The 25,709-nt window shown below is 45.7% G+C and overlaps 1 protein-coding gene across 2 annotated transcripts in view; it reads right to left on the bottom strand.

The window, feature by feature from the left end:
• Positions 1-25,709, bottom strand: part of ITPR1 (inositol 1,4,5-trisphosphate receptor type 1) — a 326,172-nt gene that overhangs the window by 74,082 nt on the left and 226,381 nt on the right. The gene's annotated exons all lie outside the window — the stretch shown is intronic.

Below are 25,709 nucleotides of genomic sequence, written 5' to 3'. Positions count from 1 at the left end.
TGCCATGGATGTCTTTGATGGAGCAGTCATATAGGCTTGGGAAGCATGCTAAGGGGTGTTGGGGAGATTCCAGCCTACTAAGAACAAGCCCCTGCAAAACAACGCCATTAACAAAGGAAACAATGTATTTTTTTGGTAATTACTGTAGGTCCAGTCATGTGTTTAAGGACTTCCAAGAGTCCCTCCACTCTGCACAGCCTTGTGAATATACACAGATGAGTAAGATGTGCTACCTTCCCCTATAGGGCTCCATACCAGGTTAACAAGTCCCTAAGTAAGACAAAAATGTGAACATAAGAAGGGTTCTAGGAGCTACACAGACAGTTACATCACAGAAGCTCAGAGCTGGCAAGGAGGACAGTGGGCCAGAGCGATCTCAAAATCTTTGTAGAAAAGGTGATTTTCAAATCTTGTCTAGAAGGACAGGTAAAGAGTGGTTAGATGAAGAAGCTCAAAGTTAACAGGTAGCTTGCCTCTTGGATGCACATTTGTTTTTGGACCCACTGCAAGCAATCATATACACTGTTGATATAAAAACACAATATGGTGTCTCAACTTCATTTATGAGTGTTCGTTTTTCACCCCTTTGCAAACACCACGCTGTTGTGAATTATTTACATAAAAATACAATACGGTCATTTCCAGAGGAATAAAACAAAGCTCCAAACAATATATTTGCTTCTCTCAGTTGGATCTTTCTGCCAATTTCATATCCTCCCCCATTTGGAAAGATGGCATTTCCCTACAGAAGGTAGACCTAGGCTTGCAATCCTAGAAAAAAGTAAAATCTTACCAGCCTTTGCAACCCCTTAACTCCTCAATCTCTCACCCCCTCCCAACACAAACCTGCTGCCAGATTCAGCAGGCCCCGGGAAAGCCACCACATTTCCATCTGCCAGAAGGCAACTGCAGTCACCATGACCCTTCTTCTAGCCACTAGCCCATATGCTGTATTGACAAATGTCAGTCTCCTTTGCCTACAAAGCACTTCCTGATTGTGCTTTTTCCTCTCCCTCCACTGTTCTTTACTTCTGGTTGTTTCCAACATACAGCACAAGATCCATCCTTCCCACTTGTGCTTCCTGGTTCTATCTTTTCCCCTCCAACTACTCTCAAGGCCGGTACAAGTCACTGCCTGCTTACTGCTTGGTTGTACTGTGTGTCACTGAGTCCACTAAGACTCCCACACTCTCTGAATCAAGCTCAAATCTTTAGTGTCCTCAATTGCCCTTTACCACCTTGTATTTTCTTACAGGTTTCTTACTACTTCATCCATCGTTCCACTCATTTACCCCTTCATCCATGCACCTACGCATCCATCTATCTGTTCATCCATCCAGTATTTACTGTGCACCTGTCATGAGTTGGACACTACGCCCATCGCAGAAGATAACAACAGTGAACAAAAAGGGGCCTGGACCCTGCTGCCTTCCCATGAAATTGGCAGCCTGGTAAGGACAGACATAGTAATTCAATAATCGCCCTAATGATGTTTTACTAAAGTAGCCATTTATCCTTATGACCCTGACCCAAGAGAATGGGTTAATGGGCTAATACTGTGGCAGATGCTCAGTGCCACCGCCTTGCTCTTCCTTGCTTTGCATGGCTCTTCCCGTGGCTGGGTCCCCTCATTGTTTGTATCCCCAGTAACATCACCTCCTCAGTGAAGCCATCTCTGATAATCCTCCCTGAAGCAGCAACCCAGGCAACTGCTTATTCTCCCATGCTTTGTTTTATTTTCTACTTAGCAACTGGTATCTGTTGTATTTGTGCTTTACCTACTTACTGCATGTGTTAAGCAGAATGTAAGTTCCAAGAGGGTAGGTGCCTCACCTCTATGGTTCACAGCTGTCTCCAGAGCACCCAGAGGAGGCCCAGCACATAGAAGGAGCTTCCTAATTATCTGACGAAAGAATAAATACAACCCAATACTTTATGGCTCCTTTTAACTATAGCCTCCCAATCAGATCCTGCTTATATTCAGTGGCTGTGCCAGATGTGAATCCTCAACAGAGACTAATTCTAGAAAACTTAATCAAGATATGAAAAATCAAGTTCTAATCGTTCACTCCTTTGAGAGCTGATACATCCACCAACAAAAGAAGTGTGGGGATGAAGCACACAACCTACAGCCACCTACCTAACTGGGGTGACTACAGTTTCCACCAAAATGAACCAATACAGCGTCTCACCCACATGGGGTCATGGGGTGACAGCACCAGAAGGTGGCTGCTCAGGGCAATTAACTTGAGTTGCTACCCCATTAATCTTCTCGCTGTATGGAGGCAACTGAACAAAGCATCCTTTGGACAATCTGGTCACTCAGAAAAAACAAATGCACTTTAAGTAGGTGAGCAAAAAGATAAATAACTAAAGCCTTCCATCTGTCATATTTAACAGGGCAACACAGCACAGACTGACGGCCAGCTACAAACCGCACTGCTTAACGTCTAGCTGGTTAACCCAACAGATGTCAACTGATAGCGTCAGGGTAAGAAAGCCTCTTATGAAATGGGAGAAGGGCAAGTGACTGAGGATTACACACTTCTATATATGTTTTGCAATGGCCAGTATATTTATTTTACATTATTTATATCAGTCCTTAGTCTCTCAAGGATCTGAAGCAGCTTTATAAACAGAATGTGGTCAACAAAATAATAAAGTAGACACGAGGGTACAGAGGCATCAAGAAGCACAGACAACTGGAATGAAACAAGGGTGGTGCCTGGAAGATGGAAGAAATGATTCAGGGCAGTCCTAAGTCTCTGAGGTACCCGCCTATCAAGCTAAAATGGGAGGCATACTCCACCAGGGTTATCATTAAGTATCAAAAAGAAAGATGCTGCCACTGCCTCAAAGGAAGGAAAGCATTCTTTAATGACAGGGTTAGAGGGCAGGCTTTCCAGTCAGACCGCCTGGGTTCAAGTGCCGGGTCCCTCACTCACTAGCTCTGTGCAAGTTACTCACCTCTCTGGACCCACATGGAAGGGCTGCTCCCGTGTACACCAAGCGCTCACCACAGGGCCCAATGAGCGTCAGTTTTTTTGTACCGCCATCACATCAGTAGGACGTGGAAGCCCCATGGTGAAGGCATCCCCCTCAGTGGCTACGGCAGGATAGCAAAGCGTGAGCATTCTGTCTCCGGAGTCAGAGACACTTGGGTTTCAGCACTACCTCATGAGCTTGTGTCACCTTAGAAAGTGACAACATCTCTGAAACCTAAATTTTCTCATCTGAAAAATGGGCATGGTAACAGTACCTCACAGTGGTTATGAAGCTCTAATGAGATAATCACAGTAAAACGCACAAGGGCCAGTATTTCCTGACTGCTTATGAGGTGCCAGGAACTCAGAGTAAAACTTGCGTGTGGTGTCTCACCAAAAATCCTACAGAGGCAGTTATTTCTCCTTGGAGATCAGGGGACCCTAAAAGATAATGGGCATCAAGTATTTAGCACACCCCCAAGATGCCCACACCGTGACAAACGTAACCTCGCCAAGACGCTGGTGAGACCCAAGAGCTGTCGCTTCAGGTCTCCTGCCTGAGAATCTAAATAAAGATACTCTGGAAGGAAGAAGCTTGGTCTCCAAAAGGGAAGCAGTACTATCTTGTGTAAGAGGAGAAGTGAAAAGTGACAGCAGTGCAGAAGAACTAAGATACCTCCCCCACAGAGGCAGGATGTGCCACGAGAGAAACGGGGGGCTGAGGAACAGGGGCCCTCAGCCAGAGGCTCGTGGAGACAGTTACTGCCCCTCCCTGCTGGACTTGGCGAGCCCAGAGCCCTGCACACAGTTCAAAGGCCTGTTTGTTCAACCTCTTACTGTGATGCTCTGTTTGGAGGGCTTGGGAGGAAAAGGGGACACCCCCCTCTCAGGACTGTTTCCCCAGATGCAGGTTGGACCTCAGAACGGAGGCAGCGGGGTGCTCGTCCTCCCAGACCTCAGGCTCTCAAAACAGGGCCTTTCCACACGCCACGTATCCACTCCTCCGTGAACCTACGAATCACCCCTTTCTCCATCTAAGAACCAGCAGGCAGGTAGAGACTGTTTTGCTTTTGCAAAGGTTTTGCTGCACCCCACCTGGCAGATTTGAGGTAATCATTTGGTGGATGCCCCTGGAAAGTGTGAGTGGGGAGACTAAAGGGAAACAAGAAAACTTCTGGACTGAAAGAAATATCCTAATTAGGCTGGCGGTAGACAGAAAGGTGTGGTAGGAATAACAGCAGCAACAAGACAATACCTGGGACCTGTGAACAGGTCACCTTACAGGGCAAAGGGAAACAAAGTTGCAGACGGGATGGAGGTTGCTCATCAGCTGACCTTAAAATAGGGATATTATCCTAGATTGTTCAGGGAGGCAATCTAATCATAAGGGTCCTTAGAAGAGGAAGAGGAAGTCAGATGCCATATGAGAAGGACTCCATTCAGCACTGCTGGCTGCAAGGATGGAGAAAGGGGCCATGACCCAAGGAATCCAGGTGGCCTCTACTAGAAAAGGAAAGGAAACGGAGTCTCCAGGGGAGAATCCAGAAAAAAACGCAGTCTTGCCAACACGTGGATTTCAGCCCACTTAAGACTCATGTCAAACTCGTGAGATAAAAAATCTGGTTGTTTTAAATCACTAAGTTTGTAGTAATTTGTTACAGCAGCCGTAGGAAACGAGTAGAGCTATAAACATTTGTCAAATCTGATCAAACCATACACTTACCATCTATGCACATTAGAGTCTATAAATTATGTCACAACGAAAAGGGAGAGATGGTAAAAAGATGGGCTTTGTTCCCAGAAAGCTCGAGTACTAGGTAAAGTTGTCCAGAGAAGGGGCTACCCTCCGAGGCCATCCCCACCGCAGACGGATCTGTGATGCTGCCCTAAGTGCTGCCCTTTCATTACCCTCCATGTGTCTCCACAACACACGGGACCTCAAAGCCCCTTCCATGCAAGCTGTCTTGTCAGCATGTTAGGAGACTGCCAAGACAGATAACCATCATTTATAAATCCGTCACATTATATATCAAAGAGTTGGGTTAGGAGAGGTCAGGGTCTTCCCGCTCCCCCGTCCTGGGCCCTTTCTACCATCCTTCCTTTTTAAGGAACACAAGGAAGCCCGGCCCCAGTGGTTGGACAGGGAACTCAGAGGAAATGAAGGCTGCTTTGGAGGGCAGACCCACAGAACCAACTCCAACCTCACAGACAAAGGGTCTGCTTGGAGTAGCTTTAAGGAAGTCGGGGGTTGGAGCAGATGAGCAAGTGACCAGAGGCAGTAGCCACCTCCATGGCAGCTCTGGAGGGCAGTGGTGGCCACGGGGGGTGGGGGGTGGGGGCGCTAGGCGTGGCTATTGTAAGCCAAGCTGAAAGACAAGAACCACAGAAAAATACCTATCACAAAATGTTAAAGCAGGAAGCACTCTATTCCGGCAGTTTCCATTTCCAAAGCTGTTCCCAGCAGAGAAATCCCATTCCCCCCCCCTCCCTCCGCAAACACCATCTTAGGGAAAGATGCCATGTTGAAGGGAGATACACGCAGAACTGTTCAGTTTGAAGCAGGGTGGGAAGAACCGTCTCTCTGCCACTGGAACTCCTCCTTAAAACGGCAGGCCCAGGAAGTCTGTTTACAAACCACCACTTCAGTCTGGCCCCCCACATTTTACAGAGGAGGAGACTGAGGCCTAGAGGGGCAAAGGGACAGGCCAAGGACACAGAATCCTTGGCTCCTGACCATCCATGCCAGTCACTTTATGACCACGCTAGGCTGTGGCTGGGTGACACGATGGCCTGAGTGCACACTCCTGCCCTCAGATAACTGTCAGGTGGCCACAGGTGGCCCTCATTGGGCTACTTAAGCTGTAGAGGTTCTAAGGAACTGAGGTCTTAGTTTTAAATAATAATGAAAACATCGTTTTAGGTCGCTCGAAAATAGTAAGATATTGCCTTGGCAGCCACCCACTATGGCCACTTAAATCCTTGCAAAGAAATGGAACATGGTTTATGACAAGCCCACCCAGCTATTGAAATAAGAGGCACCCTGAAGTCAGAGACTTGCAGACAGTGGCAGCTATTCTAGGAACAGGCAGGCAGTGTGCAGGAGGGGGTGGGCGGACACTTTTCTTCAGGTGCAAGAGGTCACAGTCTCAATGACACTGCAGGCAGGGGGTCCCGGAGCAGAATGGGAGACAGAGGCCTTCCCTATGCTCTGGACACACACCAGGGAAGGTACGAGAATGAGCACCTTATTGAAAAGCCATCTTCCTCAGAGTTCGGAGACTTGAGGGGCAAAGACAGACTTTGTACCCCAGGACACAGAGCCAGCCAGCCTGCACCTATTGGAACATAAGGCCTTTGAGAAGGAAGCAGCCTTTATAGGTGACTTAACTCAAAGAATGGGGAATGGCAGGAAGCAGAGGCAGACGTCATCCCAGATGGAGTCTGTCAGGAGCAGGGAGAATCCGGGGGCAGCGGTAAACAGCACCAATGGGACAGCTTCAAAACTTTGATCCTGCCCCAAAGGAAAGCATTTCCATGTTGAGGTTGGCCCACCTTCTAGAAGCCCTTGTACTAGGCCTGGAGGGAATCCAGAGAATGAGCTTTTCCATTTCACTGTCTAGTACGACATGACTTGACCACCAAAGCCCATGAGGTTCCCTCTAGATGGTCAATCTTCTGTAAAATGAATTAAACTGAGTCCCACAATTTGAAGAATGTGACTGCTGAACAGATTCCTCCACATAGTCAGATTTCTCTCTTCTCACTCTACCTCTGAAACAAAAGGATCTCAGACTTGGCCTTGGGAGTCTTGGGGACTTGAGGAGACATCTCCAACCAGACCTTCCCAGTTTGAACAGATCCTCTCCGGGTGTCACAGTAACAGCAATGGCTACCTGTGGAGTTCTCTTCCTGTACCTGCGGTTAACTGAAAGTTTACCACTTCCTGGGGACCTCCTTTCTATAAACTATGCCATAGTGAATGGTAATTGAACAGTTCCTATTTTTTAAGCACTAGGTATTTTATACTTATTATCTCATTTAATCCTTACAACTATCCCATGAAGTACGTATATGTACTGTTATTAATCCCACTTTACAGATCAGGAATCTGAGGCTCAAAGAGGTTAAATAACTTGCCAAGTCACACAGCTAGGAAATGGTAGTGGTGCCCCAGGACTTAGTCCCCATTTGTCTGTTGCATCAGCCCATGCTCTAGACCACTCCGCTTTGTTAAATACCTCTCACCTGAGCAAGTCTATCAAACTCTAAACACTTTCTTTTTATAATCCAGCCCCCACCCCACCCACCCCCAGTCTCCCAGCTGCACAAACACAGACTATTCTCACAGTAAAGAATAGCTATGGTAGATATACATGTGAATGTCCCAACTTTCCTCTGAGGCTTGATGCACTTGTTAAGATGGGCTCCCAAATAAGGTCCCTCTGCTAGTTGGAAGATTTGCCAGGGCTGTGGGTTATATGTGAACAAAACCATGGCCACACAATGACAGCTATAGGTCTTGAGTCTTTTTCTTAGAAACCAAGGACAACAATCAAAACCCAAGACCATGAACCCTGAACTAGGTGATAAAGCACACGTGATTAGGCATAGCTGCTTGGAGAACTGCAGGTCTGGAAACTTAAATTTTAGCCTTCTCTCCCCACTAACCAGCTGCCTGACCTGGGCAATTTACTTAACTGCATTTATGCCCTCAGTTCCTTATCTGAACAAGGAGACTCTTACCACCTGCCTTGTCTGCATCACGTGTAAGCTAGGGGCCCATCAAGGTTGCAGCTAGGAAACATTATGTGTGAAGAACACTTTGATTACCATGGGATCCTATTCAAACCCAAGGTGCTGCTGTTATCTTTCAATTCCCCTTTCAAAGGAAGGGTATTAGAACATAAAACAGGTGGATCAACCTATGCGCTGGGTGGTACAAGATGAGCAAAGTCTAGTGTGCAAAAATCATCCAAGGATAAACAATTCTAGCTGATACTGGCAGGTCAAGATGGTCTCTAAATGGACAGCAAAAATACAGTAAATAACAATTCTCAGTAACTGTCACAATAAAGGAAGTTAAAAAAAATTCCAGCTGGTATTTTGTTAGTTACAGAAACCATTCAGATTCCTTTGTACATAAAAATAAACAATTTTCCTTCCATTTCTCAAAGTTTAATGTAACCCAAGGCACAATACAAGCTTGGTGTCAAATGCTCCTCTTAGTCCCTAATCTTTCAACACAAACAATTTTTCCTTTATTTACTTACTTATTTACTTATTTTATTTTATTTTATTTTATTTTATTTTATTTTATTTTATTTTATTTTTTTACCATTCTTGATTTGGGGAAAAGTCTGATGAATGAAAAGGGTCTAGTAATTAATAAAGCGGTCAAGAATCAAATACTCCCCTGGTATAAATGATCACTCTAAGAAGGAAATTTCTTGCAAGGTTTGAGATGGGTTTTAACCGGTAAACATCAGGAACTTTCAGCTCACCAAGCTGTGTGAGGATGTCTCCAGCTTTAATGAGTTTAGAAATAATACACATTCAAGGCATAAAATAAAGAAGTGATGAAGCAAACCAACTCTGGGTTAGAAAGATATCCACATTTCAAGTTCATTTTTCTGAGAGAAAGTTCTCCCTCATCTAAACCATATAGCTGTCTTTTGAGGACTTACACAAATGCCCTATTTCAATTACTCTGCCAGCTAGGGCTGGATGGAGGCCACCTTCTGGTACAAGGCAGACTTCTAATGCCTGAGAGAAGAGGTGGGGGACAAGGAGATCCTCACTCGAATTAGTCTGGTCACTGAGCTCCGAGTAAGGGTCTGAACTTCCAGGTCAAGGCCAAAGCAGTGGCTCTTCATGATGCTTCTTAAGCTGAATTAATTTTGGGTTTAGCAAGCAGAGAAGTCCAACCTGCTCTATAAAAACCACTTTTCTCCTGGGATGGAAAGCTTAACAACTCTCCTTTTTTTTGTCGCCCAGTGCCCACAGGAATCAGCACCTGTGAAGAAAGTCTGCCCTGTTTGGTAAGGGGGCTGGTCCCCCCTCAGTGTGGATCAAAACACTTAACAGTTTCTCAAATATTCATCAACAAACAACTAACAAAGTGTACTCCCGCCCCCAATATTTAAAGGTGCTTTCTTACAAAGTCCCTGTGTGTATAGGTAAACTGTAAGTAAACATCTCTAGCAATATTTAACAGAAATATCAAACAGTTTTCAGAAAGGCAGGTCAGGCATCCTTCTAGAGGACCTTGGACCTTTGACCAAGGGAAAAGACATTAAGGAGACTCCACATTTTCTCTGGGTTCAATTCTCAAAACCCACCATCTTTTGTGTGTGTGTGTGATGGCACTGTCTCTTCTAGCCAAAGATGGAAGAGAAAAACATAAAGTCTCCAGAGGAAAAGATGACCAATGGAATGTGAAATAGTTCCAACCCCCAAACTTGCCTGACGTCACAGTGGACTGTAGTAGGTACCTCCTCAGGAATCTTCTTCAAGGGCAAGAAGGCATCATGGTTGCTCTTCACGTCAACATGAGGCTTATAATAAGGAAAGGTGGGTGTGTATAGCAAACAAGACTTTGATTAGACTTGAAGGACTTTTGTTAAAGCACTCAGGGAGGTTTGAGAATCTGTTCCACGGACGTCTACTCAACTAAAGAAGACGATGAGAACAATCTCAAGTGCATGCCTGGGGCTGCAGGAGGGGCTCATCAGCCTTCAGGAGTGCCCTCCATGCCTGGTTCTAGGACTCAATGAAAAGTAACTTCTGGCAGTTAGGGTGCTCACAGGTCCCATTTTGGCTGCCCAAAGACTTGCCATGGCATCTGTAACACGAGTGCACAGGAGCCTTCTCGGCAAGCCTCCAACCTGCGCCATCAGGCCTGAGAAGACATGTGTTGGAAAACTCTTAACACCCCAAATTTCAACTATGCATCCACACTAGAGGGCACAGGGGGCCAAGGCTGAGTCTGTCTGTTCCCTCCCACTTCACTCAGGGTGACATCTGTGCTACTGAGAAAGAGGACTAACACACGAATTGGATGGTAAGAACTTTGGTCTTTGCTCTTCTTTCCATTCCGTGTGCTGAGGGCCATTAATCAACATTGACCGACTTTTCCTGCCCTAAAACCTACAAGGTTCCCCAGGGCATCCAACTTGAGCTCTGTATCCTTCACACACCCATTTCCCGTGTTTGCACAGAGAGCAGCAGGGTCTCCAAGGAAGGGCTCTGTATCCCTCACACTTAGCAAGGTCCAAGTGGATGGGCAGGGATGGCTGAGGAGATGGGTAGGTTGGGACAGGTCATTTGTTAGCATGCAGCCTCAGTTCCCTCACGTGTAATGGGGGAAGGAAGAGAAGTACCACCCTGCTGAGAGGCCTGCCGGATGGAGTAAAGGAGGCACCATGGATGAGAGCCTGGCAGAGGCCTGGTACGTGGTGGAGTTTTATACTGGCCACTTTCTCTTCTCTGCTCTCAACAAATCTATGACAAATCCACTCGACCATAAAATCCAAAGAAAAATAAATCCACTCCGGCCTGCCAGGGGCAAGGACACTGCTGGCAAAGAGCAAAACATCAACCAGAGTGAGGGCCTTCCTGATGGAGATTCCAGTCACCCTGAGTCCTCTGCCCAGCTCAACCAACTCTCAGGTGACAGCTCCCCTGTGGACCCCAAAGAAGAAGCTCCAGGACTTGCATCTCCCAACCCCACAGGCCCATTTCACTAGGTACTAGCCCACCATGTAGCTTCCTTGTGGCTGCAGAGAACATACTTGGGATTTGACAGTAAAATATACAGATGGCCAAGAGGATGGAGACGGCGGGATGAAATTACACAGCACTCATCTGTGTAAGTGCTGCGTAATATATTATGGCTTTGGCTTCAGTAACATGTATCCAAGCAAATGATGGCCACAGCCAACTTGGTGCCCTTTAGAAGCACTGACTAGGGGTTGGCAGGGGCCACAGAGATTACTTAATCCAGCCTCCCACCTGACGACAGGCATATTACAGGGGTCCAGCCATCATTAGATGCCCTGCTTCCCCCACCCCTCCCCGATGCTATGCTTCAACCACCTTGACCTCCTTCAGCTCTGGCAATACACCAAGCCCACACCAACCTGTCTGTCTGAACACCCTTGCCCTCTGCTCTTTACATGGCTGGTTCTCATCTGTTAGGTTTGGGCTTAAAGGGCACCTCCTTGGAGAAGCCTTTCCTGACCATCCTAAGTGGGTTCTCCTTGACATTCTACACCCTGGTTGCTTCCTTCCTCATGCTTCTCCCAGTGTGTTAATTATTTAGCTGGTTTACTAGCCATGTCTCCCACTAGACTGTAAGCTCCTAAAGGGCAAGGACTGACTACATCAAGGCCAACTCATACAATGCCTGGCACCCACTAGGTGCTCAGTGAGTATCTGCTCCCTTGAGGAATGCACAATTCTGAAGGAGATTTATTTCCAAAAACCTTAAAGTGAATCAAGCTTTGCATGACAGCAGCTAAAGTTTAACTCAATTACCCAAAGATCCCTGTCTGCGAAAGCCCAAAGTCCTGCCAAATGGAGAAAATGAAGCATTCCAAAGACCAGGTGAAGGTGGCTGATGTGGCCTTCTAGCCTCTCACAGGCTTATCAGGTTTGTACACATGCCTCTGTGATAGGCTCAGGCTACCTGAGATCCTTAATCCATCTAGTTAACTGTTAACTACTCTGGCCCCACTGACACCTGCATTAGTAACTATGGAGCGGGAAGGACAATCAATTGTGAGCCTTCCACCGACTCCCCGACATAACTACAGGCTCTTGGGCTGAACAGTTTGTGGGATTGTGTTGCAAGGAGGCTAATAAAAACATATTTCTCAAACACCGTATGGTGAGGGCAACTGAAATGCATCCTCCTCAAATGCAATCTAATTTTTTTTTTTTTTTTTTTTTTTTTTTTTTTACATCCTGAATGCAGAGGGAAGCAAACAGCTTGAAGATGTTAGATGGTTTATAGAACTACCCCTTCAGTGTCTGGGCCATCTTGATGGAAGCAAGTTTAAAACCCAGGCATAAGAAAGTGGTAGAAACATCAAGAGAGCCTTTGCCATTTTCAAAAAGGAACCTGGGGGGCCCTTAGGAAACATAAGTGGGCAGAGATTTATCAGTGAAAAGAAGGGTCGTGGCAGAAGTCCCCAAGCCAGCTGTGGAGGTCTGTTAGGTTCTGAGGCCTAGGTTCCTTACTTCTGCACCAGGTGCCTTTCCTCTCGCCAGGGCAGGATTCACACTGTTGGCAGTTTCTAACAAGAAAACTATTTTCAACCATGAAGTTAACTCTGCTGGAAGAGCTCCAAAGGGAAAGTCCCTCCAGTTACTCCAAGGAAAAAAAAATTACCTTCTTGGTCTGGAATCTGGGGATATTTTATGCAGATGTCTCTAACAGAAGTTAATAAAGGGAAGTCAGCTTGCCTTTGATTATTCAAACAGGCTACTGCTATTAAGAGTTGCACAACTCTTGGGCAAGGCAGGGGTGGGTTCTGGCCTTTTTTTTTTTTTTTAAGCCTGTCCTCATGGCAACTACTTATTCTTTTCTAAGAATATTTCATTCTAACTTCCCTACTCACATCTTTCCAATACCTCTCTTCTGGCGGGAATGTGGCCAGTAACACGAGGCCAGCTCAGAAGGCTCTGTGGTGGGCACTCCTGGGGCCTGCCACATAGGGGTTCTGAGAATGACAGTTCCATGTCCCTGCTGAGAACTGGATGGAGGAGCCACTATTCTTTTCTTTCTTTTCTTTTCTTTTTTTTTTTTTGGGTGCAGGCTGAATAATTTCAACCTGCAAGGTAACAGAAGTTGCCCAAGCTCTAGGAATTATCACTGTGGGACAAACGCGTTCTCTTATTTTCATGTGGTTCTATTTTATAATGTGCTAGGTGACACAGGAGACATCCACCCGCCTAGGGCAAGAGCACACAGGAGGATGGAGGGAAAAACAAACAGCCCTTCTCCTCTGGGGCATAGCAACTGTTCATACAACTGACAATGGAATCCACCTGGTTTGGGGGCAATCCAACAGGGAAGAGTAAATTTCTATTGGGTGAGATTAAAGATGTCTGGGATAGGTCCCTATTATGGAGGGGCTGGGTAATAAAAAAAAAAAAAAGAAAACCATGAGAAAACAGGGGAGGGTGAAAACAATATACCTTAGCGGAAACTCTTCTGATGTCCTGGAGCTACACAATGCAGAGCTCTTGGTGGGGGGTGGAGGTCGGGGGGGAAGGAAAAATATTCTGTTTCCGGAGACAGCTCCAAGAATCATGAGTAGGTGTGAGAAACAAGGAAGCTTATAGATTACAAAAAAAAAGAAGAAAGAAAAAAAAAAAAAGAAAGAAAGAAAGAAAAGGGGGGAAAGGAAGGAGTCAAGGAAGAGGGGGGTGAGATCTCTGGGAGACAGGAGAATTAAAGAACACCATGGCAACAAGTCCGTCCACCTACCCTGGCCGCCCACCCACAGCCAGATTCTTTGCTGACGCACTTGAGAACAAGCTGGTTCCTACCAGCTCAGGAAGGTGAGCAAACCCAGAGAGCTCATTAAATCCCTTCTCAGCGACTCTTGTCTGCCTGCAGATAGTGAGCAAGGAGGATATAAATAGAAGTTATATAACATCTCTTTGTTGATTCCTGTGCTTACCAAAAAAATGCAGCATGACCTTGTTTTTTCTGAAGCATTTTCCTCGGCCTACTGGTTGAGGACTTTAATCAAGTTAGGATCATCTTAAAGTTTAAATAGCAGGACATAGATTTCCAAGTTAAGGGTACTCAGGACAATCAGCCGAGTTCAGAACCCTCAGGGTCAAGTCCTCCTCAGGTATACAAAAATATCCAATAGCTATTAAAAAACTTTTTTAAAGAATTGTGTGCTTCTCCTTAGAACGTTTCCTGATGATGCTAGGGGTAATATTACTTCCCAAGAGCAAGGAACCATTAATAAATTGGCTTCTTTGGTTTTCCAAAGGAGGTCAGAGCACTTAAAAAATACAAATATATAAATGTTTAAAGCTAACTGATGGCTTCTAAATGCCTCCAGGCATAATCAGCACACCTTTCCTCTCTTAAAAGGCAAGACATTAAGGGTCCAGTGGATGTCCTCAGAGACACCTTCAAAAGTAAGCACTGAAGGAAACACAAATGTGCCCTGAAATCCAGCCCAACCTGGCCAGTCCTCCAGTGTCTGCTGGGACTTCTGAACAGACTCCTGCTTTGGCGCCTTTGCAGAGAGGTATTTAATAGGAGTGTGTGCTTACAGGATGCGCTGCAGAGCTCAGTTACTCTGATACCTCGTCTAACCTGTTGATGCCACATAACTCTTAGAAACTGTTGCCATGGGAACTTGTCCCTCTCTGGCATTCTCGTCAAGAAATGTTACAGGTGCTAGAGAATTCAATGCCTTTAGTCTCAGTAAGCTTTGTCTGAGTCTTGCAAGGTGTGGCTTCAACCAAGAGGACTTTCAAACCCATGATGGAGGGTTTTGAATACAAATGTCTTCAAAGGACAGGGGTTCACTGCACAGGGCATGGAAGGGAGGCATGTCTGTGCTGGGATAGCCTGAGAGTACATATAGGCCCCACTAAGCATTTAAATTCTATATACAGTGTTTTCAACGCATCATATCAGCTAAACAAAGATCGTGTAGGGCTCTAAGTAGCTCAGATGGTGACCCCAGCAAGAGATGCAGTGGCTGTCATCTCTGAAATGGGATTTCCTTTCTCATCAGAACTGGTGGGTGGGCAACAACACAATAATGCATAAATTCAAGCAAGGCAAGAGTCTACATCCCCGGTCGGATCTCTAGTCCAGGGACGGTCACCTGAAATGCTTCAGCCCATCTCTCAACTGAGTTGCTTTAAGCCTCCTGCCTTCTCTTCTTATAAATTCCTGCCAGAAAAACAGGATCTACCTTCTACAATATGAACAGTGCAGATCTGGTAGGAACCAACACATCTCCATGTCCCGACGCAGCAATGTTGCCAGGTAACAAATGTAGAAATATACTCAGAAAACTGTATGTGACAATATACAACCTCCGCGCTGCAGCTGATAACCGAGGGAGTGTTAAAACACCATGTTCTCTTAACACTTGGGCTTTTGGTGTGAAAATAAAATTAAACGGGATACTTCCTCTTGTAAATATAAGACAGGCATACAACTCACACATGCATCCACTAATTGGAAATAGTAGAGGGGCTTGCAACAGCCATCTGCAATGCACCCTGTCTTTCACTTCCCATTCTCCCCGCCAACATGAATTCCAGAAAACTCAAAACTGAGCAAGAGCCCTTCTTATATCAGGGAGAAGTTCACCTCTGACCACAAAAAGATACTCAATAAAGACACCAGTGGAAACTAAAGGAAGGCTCTTACATTATTATAAAATTCCTCATGTTTCCATCGTGTGGGTTTGTAAGACAACTTTTATAGTTTGTGGCCTAACCAAGCAGTGATTCCTTGCTTCTTAGATCAAAAAACCAGTACTTCCTGGCCCTAGCCCCAACGAGAACAAGACAGACACTGCGCTCTACTGTGTGTAGCCCATGAGTGGAAACAGGCTAAGCCCCTGACATTGGACTTATGTATCTCAAAGACTTTCTAGCATGGTAGAGAGTTGGGAGATTTTGGAGAGGCAGACCTGGGTTCAAATCTCAGCTGTGCTAATAGGGTGACTTTGAATAAGAGCTCTGGCTCTTTTGAGACTCATTTTCCTCACATGTAACTAGAGCTACTGGACCTAGCCCAGGGGAACTACATAACAGTACCACGTATAGCTCCTGCCCTCTTCCTTTATCTTTGCCCCCAAGTGAATACTGTCCAACCGATCAACGACTCAAATATGAAGAGAATCCAGTGCAATGAGCCTCTTTGTGCAAAATGGGTAAAACGGGAGATCTAACAAGCCTCTCATTATGCCAGAGTACATGTGCTTCTTTATATACAAGTAAAAAACAAAACTTGTTAATAATGTAACCTAACCTTTCATATAAGCCCTAATTAAATGAGCTGCCACTCTCTCCACAGAGAGGAAGTTATGCAATAGAGTTTCCTTGTCATTAACTTTCATAGACCTGGGAACGTGGAATTTGATAGAGGTGAAGCAGCATGTATAACACTTACAGTTTTTATTTAGCAAACAAGACACTAAGCCTAAAAGAAAGACTTTCACGGTTTCCTTCTCTGTCATTCACAAGCCAATATTATAACCAAAGCAAAGACACCAGCCACACGAGCTGTCTTCTCATGTGCTTCTCACAGCACCCTCCAGAGTCCATCCACCAAACGAGCAACCAAGAGTGAAGCCAAATTCTAATTTGCCTGATAGGAGGCAAGGTCCTCAAAAGGGGTCCAGAGCCCCTTTTCTTGGTCTCCAGGGAGGGGAATGTGGACCATGTCTGTGCCAGGGAAATTAATGGAGGCTTCTCATACACCATGGAAGCACCAACACAGAGGGGAGACAACTCAGGCTGTGGCAAGAAATAAACCCAGACACAACTACCAGCTACCTCAGTGGCCCTGAACAACTACCATGACCTCCTGGATCCTTTATTTCCCCTTTAGAAAAAGGGTTCATGGCAGTACCTACCCACACAGGATCACCAAAGAGAGTAACTGAGATCAAGCAGAGAAGGCATGTAGCATACCTCCTGGAACATGCACACTCATATTCTGGTACTCGTTACCATTACTACTATCTCTAGTTATTAAGAACAAGAAAACAGAGACCCTTAGTGTTTCTGGCATCATAAGGATGTTTCTCCAAAGTGACACTATATATTTCCCTTAGACTCAGATAAACCTAATTCCCTTTCACCCCTAAATTTAGATGGTGCCCCTTTATAACTGTTACAACCAGTAACAACAAATTTTCACATCCTTATGTTTATATTCAAAAAACAATAATAAGGCTAACATACCATGATGGCCACATAAGGGTCAGAACTTCTGTTCATTCAGTGGATATTTACTGAGCACCCACCATGGTCCAGGTGCTGAGGAGTAAGACAGAGGTTTGATCCTGGAAGAAATTACATTCTTGGGTGGGTGAGTGGAGAGAAAAACGTACTACTGACAAGTAACCATAAGCAATTACTGCGTGTTAAGCACCATGGTAAGCTGAGTGTCTTCCACATATTACCTCATTTGGATCTCAGAAGAAGCCTCAAGAGTAGGATTCTCTATAATGACATTATGTACAAATGAGGTTCCCTTCATCTAACACATATGAGGTGTTTTCTGTTTGTTTTTTTAATTTTTTTAATGTTTATTTTTGAGACAGAGAAAGACAGAGCACGAACGGGGGAGGGGCAGAGAGAGAGGGAGACAAAGAATCTGAAGCAGGCTCCAGGCTCTGAACTGTCAGCACAGAGCCCGACGCGGGGCTCGAACTCACAGACCGTGAGATCATGACCTGAGCCGAAGTCGGATGCTTAACCGACTGAGCCACCCAAGCGCCCCACACACAGGTCGTTTTCTATGGAACTTGGGGGTCAACACAAACTTGCTTTCTGTTCTCTCGGGTCTTACAATGAACTTTCACTTCAAGTGTGGTGATCGCTATAATGAATGAACAGCCTATCGGTGGAGACCACTACTTCTGCCTCCAGGGGATCAAGAGAAAGTTTCCAAAGCAGGAGACCTTTCAGACAGGGTTTGCTAAGTATTCCAGGCAAAGGGAAACAGGACACATCCTACATGGAGCAGAGGCATCTGAGTACACAGAAGGGACTGGCAAATGAACAGATGTAGCTCCAAGACAATGAGCGTGGGGGAGTGGGTGCAGAAACCCAGGCAGGGCCAGATCATGCAGCATACCACTGGATTCCATCATCTGCAGAAGGCTGTTAAGATAGGAAATAAGGTGGTCAGGCTTCTGTTTGGGGGACATCATTGACAGCAGCATGCAAGAGGTAAATGCCCACAGGCAGAGAGGGCTCTAAGAAGCTATCCCAGTTATCCAGGGGAGACACAATCAGGATCACAACTCGGAGAGCTGCATGGTGGTCAGCAGTAGGAATTCTAAAGCCAGAGTGACTTCCAAGCCCCACCTCCTTCCACCTCAGCTAAGCCAATTTGGGCATGTCATTTAACCTGAAGGTGCCAACTGTCTGGCTCATTACAAGTCCTAACTGAATGCTGACCACTAAACTACTGGGAGGTGGAGTGGGCACAGAATAAGTAAGAGAGGAGTGACATCCAGGTATGTCCCCTGGTCAACAGGAGGGGTGCTGGTGAGCCCCTTGACCAGGGCATGGAATACAAGAGAGCAAATGGGACAGAGGAGGGGAGGTGACAGGTGCACTTGAGGTCACTCTAACCTACAGTTAACACAGGTGGAGATGCTCAACGGGGATTCAAACAGAAACGTAGAAATCAGCAAAGAGGTGGAGCCAGGAACTACACCTTTGCGAGCTGTTGGCATAAATGGTAGCCGGAAGCCACGGGAGATGATGAGATCACCCAGTGAGTTTGGAGAAAAAGAAGACAAACAGGCTCCAACACTTCAGATATTTTAAGATTAACTGTATATGCCCCAAGGCCAGGAGGAAAACTTTGTAGGAGGCAACGAAATAGCACAGCACTGAGCCCTAAGGAAGCGACTAACTTAAAGTGTGGTGGTCTAAGGTAGGTTGGTCAGAGAGGGCCTACAGATGAAAATCCTGCAGTCCCAGGTATATGGACTCTTAAACTGCTTTAATCTGCCTTCCAAATCTGTTGAAAGGGGTTAATTAAGGGTAATGGGATATATCTGAGCAGAGATGGTGAAGGAAAGGGAAGATCCCTTCTAGGGAAAAAAAAAAAAGTCTTCTAAAACATACTCCCACTGTCCCTATACACCCCTCACACACAAAAAAAAGGAAGAAAAGTAGACACCCCTCTTTCCCTGAATTCTTTATTAAGTGAATAAGTGGCCAAAGTATCTTGGAATTTAGGATATTGGTCATCTGGTGAATAGAATAAAGAGGGAAAGACATGGTTCTTCCCCTTTGCCAGGTTAATATTTACACAGTCAAGATTCAATAAGCACACGGATTGGCCAAAATTTCAGTAAAGGGACAAATGCTAAATATTCTAGGCTTTATACGAACTCTGTTGCAACTATTCCACTCTGCCCTCACAACATGAAAGCAGCCAGAGTTAACACTAAAGAAGTAAGCATGGCTGTGTTCCAATAAAACTTTATTTACAAAAGTAGGTGACAGACTGAATTGGACCTACTGGCCAGTTTGCCAAGCCCCGGACTAACACATCACAAGCCAACAGAGGAGAATCTGGGGTCAGCTTGAAAGTTCATAAGATGCATTCATTCCCTCCTTAGAAGTCATTAAGGAAAGTTACCAAGAGCACAGACCTTTTGCTAGACCTGAAGGAAGAGAAAGAAAGGAGGAAAATCTGGACTTGTGGATTTAAAAGGATGAAATGAAATGATGGTTCAACATACAACCTCTTTCAAGTCTTCTCTTTTTTTTTTTTTCCTGTTCTTTAGTCAAATGTTGGAGACTATGGAAAACCCAATGGTTTCTTTGAAGACCCTCCTTAGAAACCAATTCCTGCTTCTAGGTTTCGCACAAAGGAAAGAGCTTAACGTTCTGCTTCCAAAGATCTTCCCTCAATGCCCAATGAATGTAATCCTCTACTGGAACAGTAGAAGAGCAGATACATGTACCTGTCCACTTCTGCTTAAACTGATGGCTTGGCTATTCAGGAAAAAGGAAAAATAACACTGGGTCTCCATTTCCTCTAAAAACATGAGCCAGGGTGCATACTTTCCCCTCAAAGCACCTCAACAGGAATGTATTTCTTTCTTTTTTAAAATTTTTTTTTTTTTTTTTTTTTTTTCAGGGAGACATAGCACAAGTAGGGGAGGGGCAGGCTCCAGGCTCTGAGCTGCTAGCAGAGAGCCCAACATGGGGCTCAGACTCACAAACTGTGAGATCATGACCTGAGCCAAAGTCAGACACGTAACCCAGTAAGCCACCGAGGCTTACTGTGCTTCTTTATACCCAAGTGAGGAGGAACGACATATGGATGTGCTGATAATCCCCGCAGTCACTTCTTGTCCTGGACTGCAAAACCAAGCCAATATGCCCATGCCTTCTCTAGTGTCCACTAACGTCTGGAGAACTGCCATGACCAGCTGTGTGGGGTGTCACCTTTTTGGAGAGTCATTCACGTCTTATGTTCTCAAGAATGGTAACTACCTTCAAGTGTTGACTTTCCACCTCAAAACCTGAATTTAGACCAAAAATCTTGAAAGACCTTTCAGTGACACATCAGTTTCGTGGGAATGGAGAAAAAGGGTAAGACGGTAAGGTACATATGTCAAAGAAGTTATCTGCACCACAAAAAAAAAGGGGGGGGGAGCAAAGTAAGCACCTAGGTCAGGGAGCACTTGAAACCACAGAGTGACTGGACTTCCCTTCACTTCCCGCTTCACGCAGAATGTCTGTCAGGAAAGGTAACCAGTACCCAAGACATGGAAGTGCCCTGACCTTATGGACCTCTACCATCATTTCAAATATATAGTCAGAGGGACTCAGGTGAACTGAGTATGAAAACAAGGTAAAACAGCACCCCCCAACCCCCGGCCCAATGGACCATAAATCGCTACACAGAAGCAAAAGCTCAGGAGTCAGCTTTTTGACAAGAAACCTAGTTTAAAAAATGAACTCCACTTTTTAAAATAATAAATGTTTATTAATAAAAAAAATCAGCATATTTTGAGATCCTTCTATGACCCTGGCAACTGTCAGAGGCACTTGGTGTGAACTACCCTGTCGCAGGAGCCCTGTGAGGTGGTCACTCTCACCATCCTGATCTCTAGCTGGCAACCACACTGACAGAGGTCAACAATTTTGCCCCATGTCCTGAAGAGGGACGTGGCAGAAGCAAGGCTCAAACCCCGGACCATCCTCATTCCACAAAACCAGTCCCCACAGCAGCAGCTCACAGGTGCGCACTGTCTATAGGGACACGCGCTTTACCCCCAATGCTACTCCATCTTATCCTCGCAACAGCTCCATAAGGAAGGGACTTAGTTTTTCTAACTCTTACTTTACAGATGAGAAAGCTGAGTTTCAAAGCGTCCTGAGAAAGTCCAAGGTCACCCCATTGGCCAAGGGCAGGGCTGGGGTTCCAACACAGGTGTTTCCACTGTGGAGGCCAAACTCCTTCCCACGTCAGAGGCTCCCCTTCTAGGCAGTGTCCCCAGAGTCTGCAACCCATTACCACCAGCTCTCAAAGGAGGGGCAGCTGTTCAGACCCTTCACAGCTTCAGCTGAAAGGCAGAGAGTCCAGGGAAGCCTGCGGGGGACAGGCCACCTGCCTCCCTCCTATTTCAAGGCCAATGGCTCCCAACTCCGCCACACTAGGGCGGGGGTTGGGGAGCCATCTTCTGATTGTGGCAGGCCACACTCATTTCCCACATGGATAAAACCTGAGGTCAGAAAACACCACTCAGAAGTGACTCATTTCTGACTTCCCTGCCAAAAACAACACCCTTTTACGTAACTTGCTCACACACCAATCTCCTCCTCCTTCTAAGGGTGAGAGCCCTGTCAAACCAAGGCTGCTTGTCCTCGCAAACTGGCCTTCTGTTTCCAGCAAAGGCAAATCAATTTGCCCTTTCTGCCCTCATCTCCCTGCTAACTGGGGTCAGAGGTAGCCAGATCAACATGATCCTCCAATGTGCCCTTCTGGTAACTCCTTCTGGAAGGGGTGGGAGATTTCATATATAATATTGGCTCTTGGGCTGATTTCTTAAGCCAACCACAAAAAATAAGTGTGTGGTGAAGGAAAGGCCCCCAAGGACTAGGGATCTCTCTCAGATGAGTTTGCAAGCCAGTTTCCCGAAGGAGCACTTCTCACATTTTCCATCTCCAGCTGCGTACGTGCAAAAAAGAAAGCCCTTTTCGGGTGTGTCTGTAGGCTAGACTTGGCATAGGAATAGCTGTGGGCAGCCATTTGATACATAAAATTCACTGTGCTTCTGCAACCAGAAGCAATTAGTCCAAAAATTTTTTTTTGTTATGTCTGTCTCCTTAACTTGCTATGAGGTCCTCTATGGTCATGTCAGCACATGTATCTCCCAACATCTGTATTTGCTTTCAAAAAACCCCAAAAAGGGGCGCCTGGGTGGCTCAGTCACTTAAGTGTCTGACTTCAGCTCAGGTCATGATCTCATGGCTTGTGAGTTTGAGCCCCATGTCAGTGATCTCATGGCTTGTGAGTTCGAGCCCCATGTCAGGCTCTGTGCTGACCACTCAGAGCCTGGAGCCTCCTTCAGATTCTGTGTCTCCCTCTCTCTCTGCTCCACCCTTGCTTGCTCTCTCTCTCTAAAATAAATAAGAAATTCTAAAAATTAAAAAAAAAAAAAAAAAAAAAAAGACAGGGGTGCCTAGGTGGCTCAGGTGGTTAAGAGTTCGACTTTGGCTCAGGTCATGATCTCACGGTTCGTGGGTTCGACCCCTGTGTCTGTCTGTGCTGACAGCTCAGGGCCTGGAGCCTGCTTTGGATTCTGTGTCTCCATCTCTCTGCCCCTCCCCGGCTCACACTCTGTCTCTCTCTCCCTCTCAAAAATAAACATTAAAAAAATAATAAAATTAAAAAAAAATTTAAAAACCCACAACACGAGATATGTTCAAAGATATACTTTACTCCTCCTCTTCTCCAGGTGAGGACAGCTTCTGCCCTCCCGCAGGGAAGAGGAAGCAGAGGGAACTTCCCCCAGGGTGCTGGTGGGAACGTCGCAGGAGGAAGGAACACAGAAATTGGCAAGGACTTGAAGGACGGATATGCAAGTGCCGTAAGGCTTGCTGAGCCCTGAGTGTGCCAAAAATTAATTCATAAGCAAATGCTTATTTTATAGTTTCCCACTTGCTACAAAACACCAAGCAGAAAGATTCCTTTTGAGAGCTGGTAGGAAGGGGGTGAAGCCGGAGTGGGGAGGTAACGTAGGGGTTGCTCAAAGAGAAGCTCGATTCCATGGTTTGACAATGTGTCATCCTACCTTGCAGAGCTGAAGGGCAGTGGTAGCATCTCCTTGTTCCTGTAAGCACAGGGTTCACCATAAAGTCTGAGCTGCTCTCAGGTCAGAGGAATTTGGAGATTAATATCTACCCCTCAGATAAGCCAGGGCACAGACAGAAGATGCTCAAAGACTTGAGGACACTGTCCCTAAGAGTCCATTATGCCAGGATGGGAAATATCCTAAATGTGTGTTCCTGTCATTTCAGGGCTTTAGGTGATGATGTGACAGATAACAAGGTTTCAGAATAAAGGAGCAAACTCTCTCTGTGAGGGTTCCTAGCAAGCACTACATGTCTTTATTTTTGGATTCCCATAATTGATTCCTCCAAGGTCTGGGCAATGAAATTCACAACTTTTGGAGAGCTAAGGGCCCCACCAACTTCATCCTAAGGACTGGGATGAATATTCACAGAACACCCAGAAAGGCAATGACATGAGTCGTCGCTTCTGCAAAGACAGGACTGAATTTTCAGGGAGAACAAAGCTCCTCTGTGGTAGACAATGGTGCCTTTTTTTTTTTTTTTTTTAACTTTAGCGCCCAACTCAGGGGTTTGACTGACCCATGATAGGTGCTCAATCGTTTATAATGCGGGGGGGGGGGGGGGCATGGAGCCAGTCTCCAAAGTTGCCCACCTCCACACAGTTCCCTCCTAATATGCACATGCCCTCATCTCAACAACAGGTGGGGCTTTTCTCACCCCCCCTCTGAAATTGGGCTGACCTTATGACAAAGCCTTATGACTGGTTTTGACCAAAAGAATGCGGCAGAAGTGACATTCGAGGAATCCCCCTCAGCCCAGGACTTACAAGGATTTGTAGCTTCCACTTTCCACTTCTTGAAACTCCACTTAGACCCCAGTCAAGATGCTCTAAGAACTCCAAACCACATGGAAAGGCCACAGGGAGGAGAACCAAAGCAATCCAAGTGACAGTCCCCAGTGAGCTCCCAGATGAGAGCCAGAACCAAGTGGCCACCGTGGCTGACTACCCAATCAAGCCCACGCCAAAATCACATGGTATAGAAGAACCACTCAGCTGAGCCCAAGCCTACAGAAGTGTGACAGCTGTCAGAACGGTCACTGCTTCAAGGCATTAAATTTTGAGAGGGCCGCTAAAGTGACAGAACTAAAACAGGGGGGTGGAGGAGACAAGAGGCACATGGCATTTAGTCTAGTTCTGTAGCTCTGAGTAAGTCAGAACCCTCACTGAACTCCTCAGACTCCAATGAGATCGCCTGAGTGGAAGGACTTTATACACAGTAAGTGCCCAAACCCAGGGAGAATGGATGCCAGTTCCACTGTCTTCACTACTGAGCTCTGCAGCCAAGAACCCACCCCTGGCCCACCTACAGCTCTGTTCCTGAAGGTGGCAAGGAGTTAAGTGGTAAGAAGGAGCAAGTCGACTTTCTCTATAAAGCACCTACTATTCTTCCTCGGACCTTTACCATCATCCTACAGAATGAAGGCATCATAGGGAATGAGGAGTTCAGAGAACCCAGCTGCCCTGGTTTAAATCTTGGCTCTGCTACTTACTTATTGTAGGATTTGGGGCAAGTTCCTTAACGTTTTTTCATTTTACTTTCCTCATGTGTTAAAAGGGGTAATTACGGCATCTACCACCTATAGAGAGAGTGAGGATTAGATGAGAGGATACACTGAAAACACTGAAGCATAGTTCCTGGCTCATAGTAAGCACTTAACTGGCTATTATCATCATCATTATGGCTTTTACTTTTGTTAATTTTTAAAATGATCATACAGTAAAACTAACTGCTTTGGTATACAGTTCTACAAACTTTCACACATGTATAGATTCACATGGCCACTACCAAAAGCAGGACACACAATAGTGTTATCACACAAAAAAGCCCTTGTGCTGTTTCTTTAGAGTAAAATTCTCCCCTCACCCCTAGTCCTGGCAAATACTGATCTGTTCTTCATCACTACAGTCCTGTCCTTTCGAGAATGTCATAGAATTAGAACCACATAGTATGCCTCCTTTTGAGATTGGCTCCTTTCTCTCAGCATAATGCCTTTAAGATGCATCCAAGTTATTGCATGGATCAATAGTTTGTTCCTTTTTATTGCTGAGTAGTATTCCATTGTATGGATCACCTGGAGTTTGTCCAATCATATTTTTCATAATTATTTTCACAAGCCAAAGTAAACTTCAGAAATGGAATCGGCCAAACATCACTGATAGATTCTAAGAATTCCTGGAAAAACATTTAATAATTGCTTACAAGTTCTGATTCAAGGTGATAAGGAACCCAGGGGTCTGCACTTAGGCCTCACACTTGATAGACACAGGCACAGAAATGCAGTAATAACTTCCTTAATCCCACACAGATCCGGACTGGAAGGTAGTACTTATTCTCCTTCTTCTCCATGTGAAACATGTTCTAAATCCTGGAAAGAGGTGCTTATAAGCATAAGGGTCCTTCTGCAGCCCTCTTTCTGAATAGGCAACACCCAGTTCCGGAACCCTTTAGCCCTCTATGCTTCCCTTTGACTGCCCTTTCTACCACCAGTCACTGAGAAACATTACTCCATGGAAGCCCACCTGACCTCAGACCAATTTCCCTTCCTGACACCACAACTGGACAATACGAACAGGAGTAACGGGCATGGAGTTGCAGTGGGACCTTAGGC

The sequence above is a fragment of the Panthera tigris genome, chromosome A2 (assembly GCF_018350195.1).
Source record: "Panthera tigris isolate Pti1 chromosome A2, P.tigris_Pti1_mat1.1, whole genome shotgun sequence".
Taxonomy (NCBI): domain Eukaryota; kingdom Metazoa; phylum Chordata; class Mammalia; order Carnivora; family Felidae; genus Panthera; species Panthera tigris.
Note: the sequence above shows the minus strand (reverse complement) of the source record. Positions and strands in the feature narration are given on the sequence as shown.